This window comes from Sapajus apella, unplaced genomic scaffold (assembly GCF_009761245.1).
Source record: "Sapajus apella isolate SASKATOON/1434 unplaced genomic scaffold, GSC_monkey_1.0 scaffold50, whole genome shotgun sequence".
Lineage (NCBI taxonomy): Eukaryota > Metazoa > Chordata > Mammalia > Primates > Cebidae > Sapajus > Sapajus apella.
Window position 1 is genome coordinate 3,645,797 of NW_022436990.1, and position 18,953 is coordinate 3,664,749.

Here is an 18,953-nt window from a genome sequence, read left to right on the forward strand (position 1 = left end):
GGTCTGTGCCAACAACTCGTGGCGCAGACTGAAGCGGTCACTCAGATCTGTGTTGATAGCTCATGCTTTTCAGCCCAGCAGCATTCTCCTGTGCTGTGGTTTGCAGAGGCCATGGGAGAAGCACTATCTGGACTGCAGTGCCAAGGGGGTATGGTCCTCAATCCTATGGGCCAGTTGCACTTCCCGAGTGAGGCAGTACCCCACCCTGCTTTGGTTAGCCCAATTTAGGCTACTCCCTCCCAGCTTCAGTTCACAATTTTTGGGGTATTCCCACTGTTCGACCAGTCCCATTGAAATGAACCTGGTACCTCATTTGGGAATGTGGAGATCACTAGGATTATGTGTCTCTCTCGCTGGGAACTGCTCTCCAGTTGGCCATCTTGGCGGAAGTCCTAAATTAATCCTCTTAAGCTCACTGAGTTACATGAAAACACTGGTAGAAAACTAAATGAAATCAGGAAAACAATACATGAGCAAAGTTAAGGATATTAACAAAGAGAAACAGTGAAAAAGAAATACTGGTGCTCAAGAATATAGTAACTGAACTGAAAAATTCACTGCATGAGTTCAACAAGCAGCTGACTTCATCAAGCAGAAGAAAGAATCAGTTAACTTGAAAACAGGTCATTTGAAATTACCAAGTTAGCAGAGCAATATAAAAAGAATGAAAAGGAGTGAAGCTGTGGAACTCTATCAAGCAAAGATAAGCAATAGACAATCCAGAAGTAGAAAAGGAGCAGAAAACTGTTTCAAGAAATAATGAGTGAAAATTCCCCAAATCTGGTGAGAGAAATTATATCCAGATTCATGAAGCCCAAAGAATACCAAACAGGATGAACCCAAAATCATCTACATCAACACATACTATAAATTGTCAAAAATCAAAGACAAAAGGTAAGTGAGATAAGTGGTGAAAGGAAAGAAAAAAATAACCTGTCAACCAACAATATTATACCCAGCAAAGCTATCCCTCAGAAATGGAGAGAAAGATTTTCCCAGATAAACAAAAGCTAAAGGAGTTTATTACTACTAGAACTGCCTTACAAGGAATGCTAATGGGAGTTCTTCAATATGGAACAAAGGAATAATAAATAACATAAAGCACATGACAGTAAAAAACATACTAGCAAATATATAAACAAATAGAGAATAATATTGTACTACTGGTTAGTAAATCACTGTAACTCTGATATAAATATTAAAAGCCAACAGTATTAGACTGGACATGGTGGCTCACACCTGTAATCCCAGCACTTTGGGAGGCCGAGGCGGGCAGATCATCTGAGGTCAAGTGTTCGAGACCAACCTGGCCAACATGGTGAAACCCTGTCTCTACTAAAAACATAAAAATTAGCCAGTCATGGTGGCAGGTGCCTGTTATACCCGCTACTTGGGAAGATGAGGCAGGATAATCACTTGAACTGAGTAGGTAGAGGTTGCAGTGAGCTGAGATCATACCACTGCACTCCAGCCTGGGCAACAGAGCAAGACTCTGTCTCAAAAAAAAAAAAAAAAAGCCAACAGTGTTAAGAATAATCCAATAATTAATAAGTGGATATGGAATATTAAAATTAGAAAATCAGTAGTGAAGTATGCAAGCGTAATGTGTATAGTTTTTACATACAATTATACTGTTATATTAAAATGCACTGTTGTATATCTAAGATCATTTATGTAAGCCACATGATAATCATGAAGCAAAAACACATACAGCCATACCTTGTTTTATTATGCTCACTTTACTGCACTTTACAGATACTGTGTTTTTACAAATTAAGGTTGTGGCAACCCTGCATCACGCAACTATATTGGCACCATTTGTCCAATATCATGTGCTCACGTTGTGTTTCTCGTTATATCTTTGTTGTTGTTGCTCTTGTTTTCTAGAAACAGTGTCTTGCTGTGACACCCAGGGTGGAGTGCAGTGGCATGATCATGGCTAATGGCAGCCTCAACTGCTGGACTAAAGAGATCCTCACCTAGGCCTCACAGAGTGCGTGGACTGTAGATGTAAACCACCACACTGAGCCCACTCCTGTTATATGTGATATGATCTATTATCAGTAACCTGTGATGTTACTATTGTAATCACATTGGTACACCATGAACCACACCTATAGAAAATAGTTAATTTAATTGATAAATGTTGTGTGTGTTCTGACTACTGATTGGCCCTTCCCCCATTTCTTGCCCTCTCATTGAGCCACCCAGATCCCTAAGACATAATAATATTGAAATTAGACCAGTTGGCCAGGCAAAGTGGCTTACACCTGTAATCCCAGCACTTTCAAGACCAAGGCAGGAAGATCACTTGTGCTCAGGAGTTTAAGGGCAGCCTGGTGAGCATATAGACCCTATCTCTACAAAATAATTTAAAATTAGCTGGGCATAATGGTGTACACTTGTGTTGCCATCTACTCGAGAGGTTGAGGTGGGAAGATCACTGGAATGTGGGAAATCAGGGCTACAATGAGCTGTAATTACACCACTGCACTCCAGCCTGAGCAACAGAGCAAGACCCTCCCTCAAAAAAAGAAAGAAAGAAAAAATTAGGACTGCTAGTAACTCTACAGTGACCTCTAAGTGTTAAGTGAAAGGAAGAGGCTCATGTGTCTCACTTCAATCCAAAAGCTAGAAATTATTAAGCTTCATAAGGAAGGCATTTCAAGAGCCTAGATAGGCCAAAAGGTAGGCCTCTTGGACCAAATAGGCAAGTTGTGAATGCAAAGGAAAAGTTTTTGAAAGAAAGTGTAAGTGCTACTCCATCTATCACATGAGTGATAAGAAAGGGAAATGGCCTTATTGCTGATAAAGTTTTGGTGGTCTGGATAGAAGATGAAACTAGCCACAACATTCCCTTAATCCAAAGTCTGATCCAGAGCAAGGCTCTAATGCTCTAAGTCTGTGAGGCAGAGAGCGGTGAGGAAGCTGCAGGAGAAAAAGTTTGAAGTTAGTAGAGTTGGTTCATGAGGCTTAAAGAAAAAAGTTATCTCTATAAAAATGCAAGCTGAATCAGCAGGTGCTTTTCTGGAAGCTGAGATCTAGCTAAGGTCATTGATGAATGTGGTTACAGTAAACAACAGATTTTTCAGTGTAGACAAAACAGCTTTCTATTCCAAGAAGATACCATCTAGGACTTTGATAGCTAAACACAAGCCAGTACCTGACTTTAAAGCTTCAAAAGGCAGGCTGGCTCTCATTAGAAGTTAATGCATCTCGTCACTTTTAAGTTGAAGACAGTGTTCATTTGCCATTCCAAAAATCCTGGGGCCTTTAAGAATTATGCTAAATCTACTCTGCCTGTGCTCCATAAGTGGATCAACCAAGTGTAGATGATAGCACATCTGTATACATCATGATTTACTGAATATTTTAAGCCCACTGTGGAGAGCTACTGCCTTCAACAAGATTCCTTTTAAACTTACATTTCATTGACAGTGTGCATGGTCACTTGACCTCTGGTGCAGATGAACCAAGAGATTCATGTTGTTTTCATGCTTCTGAACACATCTGTTCTGCAGCCCATGGATCCAAGCATTAATTTTTATTTTCAAGTTTTATTATTTAAGGAATACATTTTTAAGACTAGAGCCACCAATAGTGATTTCTCTGATGGATTTGGGAAAAGTAAACTGAAAACCTTCTAAAAATAATTCACCCATTCTAGATACCACTCAGAACATTCATGATTCATAGGAATAGATATCAACATCAACAGGACTTTGTAAGAGGCTAATTCCAGCATTCATGGATCATTTGAGGGGTTCAAGTCTTCAGTGGAGGAAGTCACTGTAGATGGGGTTGAAATTGCAAGAGAACTAGAATTGGAAGTAGAGCCTGAAGATTTGACTAAATTGCTGCAGTCTCATCATAAAACTGGAATGCATGAGAAGTTGCTTTTTATGGATGAGCAAAGAAAGTGGTTTGTGAGAACAGAATCTACTTCTAATGAAGATACTGTGAATATTATTGAAATTATAACAACAAAGGCTTTAGAATATTCCATAAACTTAGCTAATAAAGTAACAGCAGAGTTTAAGGGGGTTGAGTCAAATTTGTAAAAAACAATCTCTACTGTGGATAAAACGCTGTTAAGCCAACATAGCATGCTACAGAGAAATCTTTCATGAAAGGAAGAGTCAACAGATGCAACAAACTTCATTGTCTTAATTTAAGAAATTGTAACAGTCACTCAAACCTTCAATAACTATCACCCTGATCAGTGAGCAGCCATCCGATATTGGGGCAAGACATTCTACCAGACAAAGATTACAACTTGCCAAAGGCTCTAGTGATAGCATTTTTTAGCAATAAAGTATTTTTTGGTTAAGGTATGTATATTGCTTTTTTAGACATAATGCTGTTGCAGACCTAATAAAACGACATAATAGTGTAAACAGAACTTTTATATTAACTTGAAAAAAAATTATGTGACCCTTTATTTCAATATTCACTTTATTGTAGTGGTCTGGAAGTGAGCCTGCAATAATTCCGAGTTATGCCTGTACTAGATAAACAAAAGATAAACACACAGCACTACAAAAAAAAAATGTCAAATCACAAAGACAGCAAGAGAAGAAAGGAATGAAAATACTACAAACAAAATGACAATAGTAAGTCTTTACCTATTATTACTTTAAATGTAAATGGATTAAATTCCATTATCAAAAGTCATTGAGAGGCTGAATGAATTAAAAAACGGGATCCAACGTGTGCTGCCTATAAGAGACTCAGCTTAAAGGACAGATAGAGGGTGAAAGTGGAGGAATCAGAAAAGATATTCCATCAAATAGTAATTAAGAGAGAGCAGGAGTGACTATACTTACATCTTAGAATATAGACTGTAAGTCAAAAACACACAAGTGACAAGATCATTATAGAATGATAAATGGGACAATCAGAAAGATTTAACAATTATAAATATATATATGCATCCAGTATCTGGTACCTAAATATATAAAGCCAGAAGAGAGAAATATACAACAATACAATAATAATAGAAGACATCAAGACACCACTCTCAAGAGTGGATAAATCATCTAGACAGAAAACCCATGAGGAAACACTGGATTTTAATCAAACTAAGGGCCAAATGGACCTAACAGACATATACAGAACATTCCATCCAACAGCAGCAGAATACACATTCTTCTCAAGCATACATGGAACATTTTCCAGGATAAATGACATGTTAGGCTACAAAACAAGTCTTAACAAACTTAAGAGGATTGAAATCATGTCAGATATGTTTTCTGATGACAATAATATAAAACTAGAAATCAATAAAAGGAAAATTTACAAATATGTGGAAATTAAACATTGACAATCAGTAAATAAGATATTGAAGTGAAATAATATCTTGATACAAATAAAAATAAAAACACAACTTACCAAAACTTACAACAAGTGGCAAAAGCAATACTAAGGAAAATGTATAGCAAAAACTAGCCTCTGTTAAGAAAGAAGAAAAATTTCATACAACTTAACTTTAAACCCTAAGGAATTAGAAAAACAACATTCAAAGCCCAAAGTTAGCAGAAGAAAGGAAATAATAAAATTAGTGCAGAAATTAGACAATAAGAAGTAGTAGTAAGAACTAACAAAGCTGGGAGTTGTTTTTTGAAAAGATAAAATTGACAAACCTTTAGAGTAAGAAAAAAGACTTGAAAGAGAAGACATTATAGCTGATGCCATAGAAATACAATAAGATTATAGGAGGCTCCTGTGAGCCTTCATTTCCAACAAATTGGATAATCTACAAGAGTGTAAATTTCTAGAAACATAAACCTTCCAAAACTGAATCATGAAGGAAATATAAAATATCATCAGACCAATAACAATTGAGAGTGAATCTGTAATTTTTAAAAACCTCCCCCCATAAAAGGAAAGGCCAGGACCAGATGGCTTCACAGGTGAATTCTACCAAACATTTAAAGAAGAATTAATGCCAGTCCTTCTTGAACTCTTCCAAAAAGTTGAGGAAGAGGAAACACTTCTAAACTCATTTTATGTGGCAAGCATTACAGTTATACCAAAGCCAGACAAGGACACTAACAATAAAATTATAGGTTGGTGTCTCTGATGAACATAGATAACAAAATCCTCAAAAAATACTAGCATACCAAATTCAGCAGCACATTAAAAGGATCATATGTCACAATCAAGTGGGATTTATCCCCGGAATGGAAGCATGGTTCACCATATGCATGTCAATAAATACAATACACCACATTGTAACAGAATGAAGGATAAAAATCATGACCATGTCAATAGATGCAGAAAAAGCATTTGACAAAATTCAACATCCTTTCATGATAAAGCACTCAAAAAATTATCCATAGAAGGGATGTATCTCAACATAATAAAGTCCATATGTGGCCATGTATGATAAGCCCACAGCTTAACATCATACTCAACAGTGAAAAACTGGAAGCTTTTCATCTAAGATTAGGAACAAGATATGAATCTTTGCTCTTGCCACTTCTATTCAGCATAGTATTGGAAGTCCTACCCAGAACAATTAGAGAAATGCATCCAAATCTGAAAAGAAAAAGTAAAACTGTCTGCAGATGATATGGTGTCATATATAGAAAACACTAAAGACGCCATTAAAAAAAAAAAAACTGTTAAAATCAATAAACAAATTTAGCAAGGTTGGTGGATGCAAAACCAAAATACAAAATCAGTTGCACTTCTACACATTCAATAAGGAAATTAAGAAAATCCCATTTACAGTAACATCAAAAAGAATAAAACATTTAGAGTTAAACTTAGCCAAAGAGGTAAAAGTCTTCTGTTTTACTGAAACACTGATGAAATAAATTAAAGCAGATACAAATAAATGGAAAAACATCTCATGTTCATGGTTGGAAGAAATAATATTGTTAAAATGTCCATACTACCCAAAGCAGTCTACAGATTCAATGTAATCTCTATTAAAATCTCAATGGCATTTTTTTTTACAGACATAGAAAAACAGTTCTAAAATTGATATGGAACCACATAAGACCCAGAGCAGTCTTGAAAAAGAACAAAGCTGGAGGCATCATACTTCCCAATTTCAAAATATATTACAAAGCTACAGTATTCAAAACAATATCACACTTTCATCAAGATAGATGTATAGACCAGTGGAGCAGAAGAGAGAGCCCAGAAATAAGCCCACTCATCTATGATTCACTGATCTTTAACAAGGCTACCAAGAACATAAAAGGGGGAAAGGATAGTCTCTTCAACAAATGTTGTGTAAACTGGAAATCCACAGGCAAAAGAAGGAAATTGGATACTATCGTAGGCCATGGACAGAAATCAAAGCAAAATGGATCAAAGACTTAAATGTAAATTCTGAAACTGTAAAACTCCTCACAGAAAATGCAGGGGGAAAGCTTTTTGGCGTTGGTCTTGGTGATGACTTTGTTGTTTGACTCCAGAAACAAAGGCAACAGTACTAAAAATAGGCAAGTGGGACTAAATCATAATAAAAGCTCTGTACAGAAAAACTATCAGCAAAATAAAAAAGCAAGCTGAAGAGGCCAAGGCAGGCAGATTGCTTGAGCCAATGAGCTTGAGACCAGCCTAGACAACATGGTAAAACCGCATCTGTATAAGAAAATACAAAAAGTAGCTGGGCGTGGTAGCATGCATGTGTAGTCCCAGCTGCTTGGGAGGCCAAGGTGGGAGGATCTACTGAGCCCAGGAGATCGAGGCTACAGTGAGCCATGATTATGCCACTGCACTCCATCCTGGGAAACAGCAAGACCCTGTCTAAAAGAAAAAAAAAAAAAGGTAAAAGGAAGCCAAGGTGGATAGATCACCTGAGGTCAGGAGTTCGAGACAAGTCTGGCCAATGTGATGCAACCCATATCTACTAAAAAAAAAAAAAAAAATGCCAAAAACAATTAGCTAGGCATGGTGGTGCCCACCTGTAATCCCAGCTACTCGGGGTGGGGGGGCTAAGGCAGGAGAGTGGCTTGAACCTGGGAGCCAGTGGTTGCATGCAATGAGTCCACGTGGCATCACTTCTCTCCAGCCTGGAACACAGAGTGAGATCCCATGTCAAAACAGAGAGAAATAGAAGTTAAATATTAGCAAACCATCTATCAAGGTATGAGGTCAATATCCAAGTAAGTAACTCATACAACTCAATAGCAAAAAAAAAATTTAACCTAATTTTAAAACAGGCAAAGATGAATAGACATGTCTCCAAAGAAGACATATGGCCTCCAGTTATATAGAAAGATGCTTGATATCATTAATCATGGAAATGCAGATCAAAACCACAGTGAGATACCAACTCACGTCTTAGCATGTCTGTTATCAAAAATAAATTTAAGACCTGGCATGGTGGCTCACACCTGTAATCCCAGCACTTTGGGAGGCTGAGATGGGCAGATGCTTGAGTCCAGGAGTTCAAGACCAGCCTGGCCAACATGGCAAAACCCGTCTCTGCTAAAAATACAAAAACAATTGGCCAGGCATGGTGGCGCACACCTGTAATCCCAGCTGATCAGGAGGCTGAGGTGAGAGAATCACCTGAGCCTGGGATATTGAGGCTGCAGTGAGCTGAGATGGCGCCACTGCACTCCAGCCTGGGCAACCAGAGTGAGACCCTATCTCTAAATAAATACATGTTTGTGAGGTTGGAGAAAAATTGGAGTTTTTATGCAACTGTTTGTGGGAATGTAAAATGCTGCAGCCACTAGGGAAGGCAGTATGGCAGTACATCAAAAATAGTACTGCTGAATGATCCCATAATGGAATATTTCTGGATATGTATACAAAAGGATTGTAATCAGGATCGCAAAGATACCTGTACCCCCATGTTCACTGAACCATTATTCACATTAGCCAATATAAAGAAACAGCCCAAATGTCCATCAAAAGATGAATAAAGAAAATGTGATATATACGTGCAATGGAATAATATTCAGCCTTAAAAAAAAAAAAGAGAAATCCTGCTATATGAAACAACCTGGATGAACCCACAGGACATTATGCTACATGAAATATGCCAGTCACAGAAGGACAAATCATGACTCCACTTATGTGAGGTGTCTAAAATAGTCAGACTCACAGAAGCAGAGAATAAAATGGTGATTGCTGGGGCTGTATGGAGAGAAAAATGGAAAGTTGTTAATGAGCATAAAATTTCTGTTCTGCAAGATGAAAAAGTTCTAGAGATCTGTTGTACAGCATAGTACCTATAGTTAACCATATGGTATTGTGCACTTTAAAATATGTTAAGAGGATAGATCTCATGTTTTCTTACCACTGGTACATACACACACACATTTTAGGATGTGAGGGATATGTTTAGTATCTTGATTATGGTGGTGATATCACAGGTTTCATTTATATGTCCAAATTCATCCAGATACATGTATTACATTTGTACAGTTTTGTATGTCAATTATACTTCAATAAAGCTTTAAAAAAAAAAAAAAAGGGCAGAGAATTCTGGCAAAGAATTAGATGGGCCAGGCATGATAGCTCACACCTGTAATCCCAGCACTTCAGGAGGCTGAGATGGGTGGATCACTTGAGGTCGGGAGTTTGAGACCAGCTTGACCAATATGGAGAAACCCTGTCTCTACTAAAAATAGAAAATTAGTGGGGCATGGTGGCACATGCCTGTAATCCCAGCTACTCGAGAGGCTGAGGGAGGTGAATCGCTTGAACCCAGGAGGCAGAGGTTGCAGTGAGCTGAGATTGCGCCATTGCACTCCAGCCTGGGCAACAAGAGGGAGACTCTGTTTCAAAAAAAAGAATTAAGTCGTCATAGTTAGGTAAGTGTCCATCAAAATATGGGAAGATGATGCCTCAAAAAGTGAATACAGCATTCCAGCTTGTCCAACTAAAGACAAGTATGTTGGGCTATCAGAACTTGATGTCATTAAATGTCTGAAGCCATAAGCCTTCCTTCCATTTAATCCTGATAGTTAAGCAACCTTAAGACAATTTGCCTTGCCTTGTACATTTCTTTAGGAAAACCTAAAGAAAGAGAATGGGTTGATATGGTCATTCAGTACAAATCTCTGTTGTGCAAGACAATTGTTTTTTCCTCATAATTTTGGTCTCCTGAGTTGGCTTAGCAGAATTAGTCTTCATGCTTCTAAATAAGTTTGTGGTGACTAAAATTTATATGCTGTAAAACCAAGGAGAATAGATTATATTGTGGTTATTCACCAAGATAAAGACACTGTATTAAATTTTTTGAAAACTAGCCACCTGGCTTTCTGCATGGGCAATGAAATCTTTCCAAATTCTTTACTTTCAGGTTTCTAGAATAGATTGTAATTACACGGTTTTTTTGTTTTTAGTATTTTTTTGTCAGAGTCATATAACTCATAAGTATACTAGTATAATTGTCATTCTGGTTTTATAAGTGTGTAAAATCTTCCAGATTAGCATATGACATCATATTATATTTAACTGGAGGCTTTGGTAAGGACTTGTAAACTTTCAGGTTTGAAATGTGCTGGTGTAGTTCTTAAATGTTCTGGTGGCCAGAGATTATGTTTTTGATAGATGGGTACAGGTTTTAAAAATAGATACAACTTTTTTGATAGGCCACAACTAGTTTCCTAAGCTGTCCCTAGAAATGAAAGAATCATTTATATGAAAGAATGAACACATTTCATCAAGAATCCCAGATTTTTAATAATAAAGTTTGATGACCATTTTTAAAAATTCTATTATGGTAATAGATATATTGGCTATACAATTAAGTCATTGTTGGTATTTTTACACCATTGTTTTAAACAATGAGGTTCTGATGAACATTTGTAAGCCCTCTATTGACCCAATCACATGATATGTAATTCCATTTTTGTATAAATCCTGTCCATCAAGGATAACTGAACAGAAGATTTACATAAACAACCTTTCACTTTTCCCTTTCAATCTTAAACCAAGTGCATTTAGTGTTTCATATCTGTGGTCCCTATGAGGCAGTAAATCTCAGTTGGAAAGCACATGCCTACCTCCCCGAAACCCCTGTATGCTGAAAACCCTATATCTTTGTAACGTAAAATGTTGCTGATGGGAATGGATTATGCATGTAAACACTGTAAAGGAATTTTTTTTAAATATATGTGTGTGTTGTATTCATATGTGTATATATTTTAATAAACTGATTATAAAGTTTATATGGAAAGGAAAAGACTTAGAATAGCCAACACAGTATTAAAGGAGAACAAAAAAGTTGAAGGACTAACACTACTTGATTTCAAGACTTACTAGAAAGCTCCAGTTGTCAAGACATTTGCTAAATGAATAGATAGACATATTGCTAAAACAAAGAAAAAAGAAAAGAATAGACAAATACACCAATAGAATAAAATAGCCCGGTAACAGACTCATATAAATTCAGTCAACTTATCATTGACAAAGGAACAAAGGCAAGACAATGGAGAAAAGATAATCTTTTCAACAAATGGTGCTAGAACAGCAATCCATGTGCATAGGTTTTAGAATTACACCCCACACCCTTTACAAAAATTAACTTTAAAGGAATCACAGACCTAAATGTAAATGCAAAATTATAAAACTCATGGAAGATAACACAGGATGAAAACCTAGATGATCTTGGGTTTGGCAGTGACTTTTGAGCTACAACTCCAAAGATACAATTTATGAAGAAAGTAACTGATAAGTTGGACTTCATTAAAATTTAAAAATTCTTGCCCTACAAAAAAACATTGTTGAGAAAATAAGAAGAGAAGCCCCTACTACAAAGAAATATCTGCCAAAGAGATATCTGATAAAGGACTGTATTTAAAAATGTACAATGACTCAACAATAAGAAGACAAACCAATAAAAAGCGAGCCAAAGACCTGAACAGACACTCATCAAAAAAGGTATTTATGGAAAACTTGGAGAGAGTTTTAAAGATAGTAATAATTTTTAAAATAGTAAAAAATATATAGATGGCAAATAAGCATATGAAAAGATACTCAACATCATGTCATCAGGGGATTGCAAATCAAAATAGCAATGAGATACCACTGCACACCTATTAAATTAGCAAAACCCAAACTCCAAAACATATCACCAAGTATTGGTGAAGCTGTGGAGCAACAGGTACTGTTTATTCATTGCTGGTAGGAATGCAAAATGGTGTAGCCACTTTTAAAGACATTCGGCAGTTTCTGTCAAAATTAAGCATACTTTTACCATACTTTATGACAGTCGAGCCCCTTGTTATTTACTTTTAAAGAAGTTGAAACTTAAGCCCACACCAAAACCTGCAAACAAATGTTTATGTCAACTTTATTAATAATTGCGAAAACTTGGAAGCAACCAAAATGTCCTGCAGTAGGTAAATGGATAAATCAACTTTGGTACATTGAAACAATGGAATACTATTCCATGAGAAAAAGAAATGACCTGTTAAGCCATAAAAAGACATGGAGGAAACAAAATATCTTTCAAAGTGGCTGTACTATTTTGCATATTACTAAGTGAATAAGAAGCCAATCTGGAAAGGCTATAATACTGTAATATTGTATGATTCCAATTTATGACATAATGGAAAAGGCAAAACTGGAGACAGTAAAAGATCAGGGGTTGTGAAAAGGTTGGCAGTGAGAGGGATGAATAAGCACAGCATAGGGGATTTTTTTTAAAATAACAGATGTTGGCAAAGGTGCAGAGAAGGGGAAACACTTATACACTGTAAACTAGTAAAACCTCTATGGAAAACAGTATGGAGATTTCTCAGAGAACTAAAAATAGAACTGTCATTCAATCCAGCAATCTCATTACTATGTGTCTACCCAAAAGAAAATGAACCATTATATCAAAAGATACCTGCATTCATATGTTTATTGCAGCACTTTTTACAGTAGCAAAGTTGTGTCCATCAGCAGATAAAGAAAATGTGGTACATAGACATCATGGAATACTAACCAGCCATTAAAAGGAATGAAATCATGTCTTCTGTGGCAACATGGATAGAAATGGAGGCCATTAGCTTCAGTGAAAAAACTCAGAAATACCACGTTTTCACTTATAAGTGGGAGCTCAATAATGTCTACATGTAGACTGAGTGATAGACATTGGAAACTCCAAAAGGTGGGAAGATGGGAGCCAGGTAAGAGATTAGAAATTAACTTTTGGCTACAATGTACATCATTTGGGTAATAGTTACACTAAAAGTCCAGACTTCACCACTACACAATATACCTGTGTAACAAAAGTGCACTTGTACCCCTAAATTTATAAAAATAAAAATACTTGTTTATTTTACAAATAAGAAAACTAACACAGAAAACTATTGCATTTTGAACATTTAATTTCCTATTCAGTGTTCTTTTATCTCCCTTCATTTCTTACAGGCAGTCCCTTGAAAATGTAATTAATATTCTTGCTAATTATAATGTGATTTATGTTGATTGTCTGAATCAATGAGAGACACTAGCTGCTTCATTCAAGCCAGCATTGTCAGCTATATGAAAAAGAAAATAATTACAAATACTTAAATGATTTGCGTCTAGCAGATGTAATATTTAATATTTTTAACATTGTATGTCAGGAAAAATTAACCTGTTACACTTTGAATTTGACAGTGAGCATAACTCAGTGAAAACTCTTGGATTGGGGAGGGTTAAATAAGTTTGATTAAGAAAATGAAATGAATGGACAAAATCTTTCATATGCAGTTTTCCAGTACTGGGAATTGTGATGTTCATTTGGTTAATACTGACTAGATTATTTCAGTGCATACAGAATCACTGAGTCATGATCTGAATGATGAGGAGTTCTAAATTGCTGAGTAGCTGAGAAAATTCATTGTTGCTTGTCAATAAATTTTAAGTGCCTAGTACAATGACATTACAAGATTTTAGTCACAATTTAAAAGGGAAGTAGAGATCAAACTCAAATAACAGCTTTGAGATAAATAAATTTGGAAGTATTTTATTAAACCCTACTTTTCATTTAAACTACTAGTAACCAGAATGGAGGTATAGTCAACATTGTACCAATAATTTCTTAAGTATCAACACTTTTGTTTAAAAGTCTTTGTCATTAGCCATGAGAGTGAAAGGTTTTTCCCCTTTTATTTTTTAATTCATAAGATCTTCACATTCCATCACTAGGAGATAAGTGCTCTTTACCACATACAATACATAAACTAGTACATATTCAACCAGAGTACATTAAATGACCTTCTGTGTCCCCTTCTGTGACTTTGATAAGTAGGAATCGCTAATATTATAATTAAGGGAATTTTTTAACTAAATGGTTGAAATAGTACAAAAGGGGGAGATTAAGGAGAGCAGACAAAAGGATGGATGTCTTGGAAAATGTGGATAATCTATCTACATTGTATGTTGAGTGGCCCAAAGGAGGGGGAAGAGAAAAAAAGGAATACCCAGACCTTGATGTAAGTGGTAGAGATTGGGAAAACTAAAAGAATGGAATAAACACCATCATAGTCATCTCAAATTCTTTAAGCATATTATAGGAAATAAGTAGAGAAAAGTTGCTGTTTGGACAAGATACATAAACCATGGCTAAGTTCATTTTTCCCTGCCTCTGTATATCTTTCTTTTGCTCTTTGTTTGAAGAGATTGAGAAAATGAGGATTCCTACCTCTTGTGTGGGGATATGCTTTTGAATCATTCATAGCTGGTAGGCTGCATTTTTTCAGGTGTGAGTACAGACAACAGTGGAGATTAAATAGGGTATCTTCAAGATAAATGAGGTGCACTCAGTGGAAAGTCAGAAATGACATCATAGGTGAAGAAACGTGAGATCATTAGCTATATTTATGAAAGATGGTTGTCTTTGTGAGCTTGGGGATTTTTAAAAAGTCTTGGAGGTGGGTTGTATTTGAGTTAACGGAAGGTATGGTAGAAAGAGTATGTTTCTCTGTATGTACTTTCTAATATCTACAACACACGGCAGGATAATCAAGATGTGGTTTTGTTGTAGGATTTTTTTTTTAATTATATAAACATCTCAACTCCTACTGTTTCGTAGTGAAAAACTAGTCACTCGCCTTAGAATTTAGATTGTTACATTTACAGCCAGAAAGGATGAAAATGGTATAGGCTTTCTGCTAAATATATTAATCATAAGATCAGTGATATTAACTATATGCCTTGAATTACATTTCTGTCAATGACAGTATGTTTTTAAGTAAAGCTAACCAAAAACTGGCATAGGTACATTGCAATATTCTTTAGAGCAGCACTGGCCAATAAAAATATAATATGGGCCAACTATGTGATACTAAATTTTCTAGAAGTGATATTGAGGATGCAAAAAGAAACAGGTGACATTAATTTTATTTTTTTAATATATATATTTTATTGTGTTTTAAGTTTTGGGGTACATGTGAAGAACATGTAAGATTGCTGCATAGGTACATACATGGCAGTGTGGTTTGCTTCCTTCCTCCCCATCACCTATATCTGGCATTTCTCCCCACTTTATCCCTCCTCAACTCCCCCCACCGCTGTCCTTCCCCTAGTTCACCCCCACAGACCCCAGTGTGTGATGCTCCCCTCCCTGTGTCCATGTGGTCTCATTGTTCAACACCCGCCTATGAGTGAGAACATGCGGTGTTTGATTTTCTTTTTTTTTTTTTGAGACGGAGTTTCACTCATGTTACCCAGGCTGGAGTGCAATGGCACGATCTCGGCCGGCTCACCGCAACCTCCGCCTCCTGGGTTCAGGCAATTCTCCTGCCTCAGCCTCCTGAGTAGCTGGGATTACAGGCACGCACCACCATGCCCAGCTAATTTTTTGTATTTTTAGTAGAGATGGGGTTTCACCACGTTGACCAGGATGGTCTCGATCTCTTGACCTCGTGATCCACCCGCCTCGGCCTCCCAAAGTGTCAGTTTGCTGAGAATGATGGTTTCCAGGTTCGTCCATATCCCTAGAAAGGACACGAACTCATCATTTTATATAGCTGTATAGTATTCCATGGCGTATATGTGCCACATTTTCCCTGTCCAGTCTATCATCGATGGGCATTTGGGTTGGTTCCAAGTCTTTGCTATTGTAAACAGTGCTGCAGTGAACATTCGTGTGCATGTATCCTTATGATAGAATGATTTATAATCCTTTGGATATATACCCAGTAATGGGATTACTGGATCAAATGAAATTTCTATTTCTAGGTCCTTGATGAATTGCCACACTATCTTCCACAATGCTTAAACTAATTTACACTCCCAAGAGTGTAAAAGTGTTCCTGTTTCTCCACATCCTCTCCAGCATCTGTTGTCTCCATATATTTAATGATCGCCATTCTAACTGGCGTGAGATGGTACCTCAATGTAGTTTTGATTTGCATTTCTCTAATGACCAGTGATGATGAGCATTTTTTTTTCATGTTTGTTGGCCTCATATATGTCTTCTTTTGTAAAATGTCTGTTCATATCCTTTGCCCACTTGTGAATGGGTTTGTTTTTTTTCTTATAAATCTGTTTTAGTTCTTTGTAGATTCTGGATATTAGCCCTTTGTCAGATGGGTAGATTGCAAAAATTTTTTCCCATTCTGTTGGTTGCTGGTTCACTCTAATGATTCTTTCTTTTGCTGTGCAGAAGCTTTGGAGTTTGATTAGGTCCCATTTGTCTATGTTGGCTTTTGTTGCCAATGCTTTTGGTGTTTTAGTCATGAAGTCCTTGCCTATGCCTATGTCCTGAATGGTTTTGCCTAGATTTGCTTCTAGGGTTTTTATGGTGTTCGGTCTTATGTTTAAGTTTTTAATCCACCTGGAGTTAATTTTAGTGTATGGTGTCAGGGGGTGTTCCAGTTTCTGCTTTCTGCACACTGCTAGCCAGTTTTCCCAACACCGTTTATGAAACAAGGAATCCTTTCTCCATTGCTTGTTTTCATCACTTTGTCAAAGATCAGGTGGTTGTAGATGTGTGGCATTGCCTCCGAGGCCTCTGTTCTGTTCCATATTGGTCTATATCTGTGTTTCGATACCAGTACCATGCTGTATTGCTTACTGTAGCCTTGTAGTATACTTTGAAGTCGGGTAGCTTGATGCTTCCAGCTTTGTTCTTTTTGCTTAGGATTGCCTTGGCTATGCAGGCTCTCTTTTGGTTCCATATGAAGTTTAAGATGGTTTTTTTCCAGTTCTGTGAAGAAGGTCATAGGCAGCTTGATGGGGATAGCGTTGAATCTATAAATTACTTTGGGCAGTATGGCCATTTTCACCATATTGATTATTACTAACCATGAGCATGGTATGTTTCTCCATCTGTTTGTGTCCTCTCTTAGTTCATTGAACAGTGGTTTGTAGTTCTCCTTGAACAGCTCCTTTACACCCTTTGTTAGTTGTATTCCTAGGTATTTTATTCTCTTTGTAGCAGTTGTGAATGGAAGTTCACTCTTGATTTGGCTCTCTTTGAGTGTGTTATTGGTGTATAGGAATGCTTGTGATTTCTGCACATTGATTTTGTATGCCGAGAGTTTGCTAAAGTTGCTTATCAGTTTCAGATTTTGGGCTGAGACGAGGGGCTCTTCTAAATACACAATCATGTCATCTGCAAATAGAGACAATCTGACTTCCTCCTTTCCTAACTGAATACCCTTTATTTCTTTTCTTGCCTGATTGCTCTGGCTAGAACTTCCAATACTATATTGAATAGCAGTGATGAGAGAGGGCATCCTTGTCCAGTGCCAGATTTCAAAGGGAATGCTTCCAGTTTTTGCCCATTCAGTATGATATTGGCTGTGGGTTTGTCCTAAATAGCTTTTATTATTTTGAGATACATTCTGTCAATACCTACTTTATTCAGAGTTTTTAGCATAATGGGCCGTTGAATTTTCTTGAAGGCCTTGTCTGCATCTATTGAGATAATCGTGTGGTTTTTGTCTTTAGTTCTGTTTATCTACTGGATTACGTTTGTAGACTTGCATATGTTGAACCATACTTGCATCCCTGGGATGAAGCCTACTTGATCGTGATGGATAAGCTTTTTGATGTGCCGTTGCAGTTGGTTTGCCAGTATTTTATTGAAGATTTTTGCATCTATATTCATCATGTATATTGGCCTCAAGTTTTCTTTTCTTGTTGAGTCTCTGCTGGGTTTTGATATCAGGATGATGTTGGTCTCATAAAATGATTTGGGAAAGATTCCCTCTTTTTGGATTGTTCGGAATAGTTTCAGGAGTGGTACCAGCTCCTCTTTGTACGTCTGGTAAAATTCGGCTGTGAACCCATCTATACCTCGGCTTTTTTTTGTTGGTAGGCTATTAATTGCTGCCTCAAGTTCAGCGCTTGCTATTGGTCTATTCGGGGTTTTGACTTCTTCCTGGTTTAGGCCTGGGATGATGGAAATGTCCAGGAATTTATCCATTTCTTCCAGGTACTGGTTTATGTGCATAGAGTTGTTTGTAGTAATCTCTGAAGGTGGTTTGTATTTCTGTAGAATATGTGGTGACATCCCCTTTATTGTTTTTTATTGCATCTATTTGATTATTCTCTCTTTCCTTTTTTATTAATCTGGCTAGAGGACTATAGTTTGTTGATTTATTCAAAAAACCAGCTCCTGGATTTACTGATTTTTTTGAAGGATTTTTTTGTGTCGCTGTCTCCTTCAGTTCTGCTCTGATCTTAGGTATTTCTTGTCTTCTGCTAGCTTTTGAGTTTTTTTTATCTTGTTCCTCTAGCTCTTTAAATTTGATGATAGGATGTCAATTTTAGATCTTTCCTTGCTTCTCATGTGAGCATTTACTGCTATGTAGTTTCCTCTAGACACTGCTTTGAATGTGTCCCAGAGATTCTGGTATGTCGTGTCTTCGTTCTCATTGGTTTTGAAGAACATCTTTATTTCTGCCTTCATTTCGTTTTTTATCCAGTCAACATTCAAGAGCCAGTTGTTCAGTTTCCATGAAGCTATGCTGTTCTGAGTTAGTTTCTGAATTCTGAGTTCTAATTTGATTGCACTGTGGTCTGAGAGACCGTTTGTTACGGTTTCCATT

The 18,953-nt window shown here is 36.8% G+C and overlaps 1 protein-coding gene and 1 long non-coding RNA gene across 2 annotated transcripts in view; one reads left to right on the forward strand and one right to left on the reverse strand.

The window, feature by feature from the left end:
- The window catches only part of FBXO33 (F-box protein 33), a 52,007-nt gene that overhangs the window by 19,903 nt on the left and 13,151 nt on the right, over window positions 1-18,953 (forward strand). The gene's annotated exons all lie outside the window — the stretch shown is intronic.
- On the reverse strand, window positions 12,061-18,846 carry LOC116526226. The gene is made up of 3 exons (XR_004258035.1): window positions 18,836-18,846; window positions 15,463-15,464; window positions 12,061-12,179 (listed from the first exon to the last, which is right to left on the reverse strand). It is a non-coding gene; the product is annotated as an uncharacterized LOC116526226 (long non-coding RNA).